This window comes from Octopus bimaculoides, chromosome 9, assembly GCF_001194135.2.
Source record: "Octopus bimaculoides isolate UCB-OBI-ISO-001 chromosome 9, ASM119413v2, whole genome shotgun sequence".
In the NCBI taxonomy this organism is placed as follows: domain Eukaryota; kingdom Metazoa; phylum Mollusca; class Cephalopoda; order Octopoda; family Octopodidae; genus Octopus; species Octopus bimaculoides.
This window is the reverse complement of record NC_068989.1, coordinates 18743786-18746675: the sequence shown is the minus strand read 5'-3', so window position 1 is coordinate 18746675 and position 2890 is coordinate 18743786. Positions and strand designations below refer to the sequence as shown.

The following is a 2890-nucleotide window of genomic DNA, read 5'->3' as shown; positions in this document are numbered from 1 at the left end:
GAAACACCACCGAATGGGGAACACTTCTCAAAAATAACCTGCAGTTGTTTCCTTCAAAATTCCTACATGCTCGAAATGTACATACATCAAGGTATATTCGTAGAAAATTTCATGAAAAAATATTCATTTTCCTGGAAGTTAAGAGGAATTTAAGTGGACTCTGTTGGAATTTCCGAAAATTGTCCCCCACCCCCATTCCAAAACACTTTCACCGAAAATTTTTGTATATTCGGAATCTACATAATAAATAATATATGCATAGAAAATTTCATTAAAAAATATTCATTTTTCTGAAAGTTATGACCTTCCAAAGTCGGGGGGGGGGGTACAACTCTGTAGTTATGCCAGAACATGTAGGTTGAAATGGTTGTTGCTTCTCTCACCTAATTTATAGTCGAGATCCAACTGATGTCTGCTCCTCAAGTTTCAAAGACTGTTTCATATCTCCCTTGGATCGGAGTGACTGGGCAGTCAATATGAAGCGGTCTGTGTTTAACATATACCTAACATGCTGGGTATATAGGGAATTCTTGATATTCTTATCAATGCAATATAGACACTGTTCTGATTTTCTTTTAAAGGGCAGTAGGTGGCAGAAATGACACAACGCTGGACAAAATATTTCTTGGTATTTAAGAAAATCCATTATCAATTAGAGGTGCACTAAACAGAAATATAAATTGTGTACAATTAAATTTAATACGTTCGTGTACACTCAAACGCAGAAAGACTCTTGGTGTGGAAATTTTCTCGGGAGAGAAATCCTTCTTATAGACAGTAGGTGTGAAGAACACATCACTCGGCTCGGAGAGATAGAGGAGAGAGAAAAAGCGAGCGAGAGATATAACAATTGATAGATAGATAGAGAGAGAGAGAGTGAGAGAGAGGGAGAGAGAGAGAGAGAGAGAGAGAGAGAGAGAGAGAGAGAGAGAGCGGGTATTATAACGAAAATCGAACTTAAACCGAACAGAGAAAAACCTTTTTCATTATCCATTCAGTTAGTGCATTTGGCATTTGGTATACCACGAACGAAGTCGAAGACAATTATGGAGTCATCACAATTTGATTATTGTTACAATGTTAGTGTTCGTGCCTGGTAAACTGATAGATATACCAAGATGTATGATAATTATTTGTGCACAACTTGACAAACACTGCTTTCAGGTAGTTGCAACATCAAAAACAACAGGCAACATTGTATGTGCGTGTATGTGCGAGTGTAGGAATATATGTACGTATGTATCTATTTGTCTATTTACTTATGTGTGATAATATACAAATATTTACAGAGATATTTACGAAAGAAGTCTACATGACATTCAGCAAAACTGCTGTGTAGACATGGTCTTAAATATGGCAACTCGATGTTAAAATATGCAGTATCACAGTCATTGACTCAAATGGCGTCCTTTGATTATTCACATACCAACGAAGGTAAAATAGTAAATGTGTTCGCTAAATGTCAAGGTTGGATATAGGTAAAAATCTTTCTTTTGTTATAACTTATATAAGCGATGTAACATCAGTTTGTATTTGGTCTTGCAATTTTATGTTCAAGAAGACAACAGCAAACATTTTCAAGTTTTAGTTGTTTTGAATTATATTTCCATCCCACCCCCACAGTTATGGAACCAGGTGCTGATATTATGAATAAATACGTACATGAAGTCATGTTCATGTTTAATAAACATATATTTAGTATTACTGTGAAAATAGAACCCGTAGGTCAAATTTAAAAAAAAAACAAAATTGGTGGTAGTTTGGGATGAGTTTCACACCGACCAGTTTTGTCATGCACCAGAGATCAATTATTTTTGTCATCCAAGTTATTGAAGTTAATATATATGGAAGACATATACACCAGATTCGTAACCAATTACGTAAGCCTCGATCTTCCTGTTAGTTTCCGTTGTTCTCAGAATTTACACTTAAAATTTGTTAGTCCACCCTGTCAAGTTCGCCATCGTGACAAACTCAAGGCCCGCGCATCACATCCGGCTCGACGCATAATTATATCCGGCCATTGAGAGAATTTTAGGCAAATATTTTTTAATGGCCCTGCAATATGAAGTGCAAACCACAAATTTCCCAATTTAGCAGCCATGTCGAACGAAAGGCTGTCTGAGAGCATTCCTGCGTTGATAAGAACAAGTTAAAATGAAAGTTGTATAGTGCTTGAATGTTTGTCATTACAGTAACTTAGCAGCATCTTGTTGCGCATTTTTGATTGGTGCATAAGACATGAAAGTAGTGTAGTACCCGGATATTGCATCACACTATCTCGCTTATGCCATATCAATCAGACTACTGTCGGTAGATGCACACCCTTAATTTTAAATCAAAGCTAGCCGTTAAAATGGCCAGGAGAAAAGTTGATTCTGAAAACAGAGCCTTTCAAAGCCGCTGGGAGGCTCAATAGATGTTTACCGATATTGGCGGCAAACCTGTGTCTTAATTTGTGGAGACAATGTGGCTGTGATCAAGTAATATAATCTAAGACAGCACTACGAGACAAATCGAAAAACTTGAATGCTGAACAGAAGCTACAGAAGGTAGAATTGAAGAGGAATCTAGCATCACAGCAGACGTTTTTCACCGAAGCAAAATCACAAAGTGAAGCCGCCGTGAAAGCAAGTTTTATGGTGACAGAGGAAATCATCAAATCAGCTCAACCATTTACTGAGGGAGAATTTCTGAAGAATTACATGATGAAAGTGTGTGACGTCTTGGGTCCAGACGAAAAGCAGATGTTTGCAAATGTAAGCCTTAGCAAAAATACAATTGCTGATCGAGTTTGTGAGATGACCACTGAAACACACCAGCACCGTTGTCAAGCAGTGGTGGTGGTGGTGGGGAAACACAGACACAAAGACACACAAATATATATATA

General features: G+C 37.4%; 1 protein-coding gene across 1 annotated transcript in view; it reads right to left on the bottom strand.

Moving 5' to 3' along the window:
- The window catches only part of LOC106868925 (uncharacterized), a 44191-nt gene extending 42068 nt beyond the window's left edge, over window positions 1-2123 (bottom strand). Inside the window, exon 1 of the mRNA XM_014914388.2 lies at window positions 1799-2123. The gene's annotated coding sequence lies outside the window, so the exon portion shown is untranslated. The remainder of the gene's footprint in view (window positions 1-1798) is intronic.
- Window positions 2124-2890: the final 767 nt, after the last annotated feature.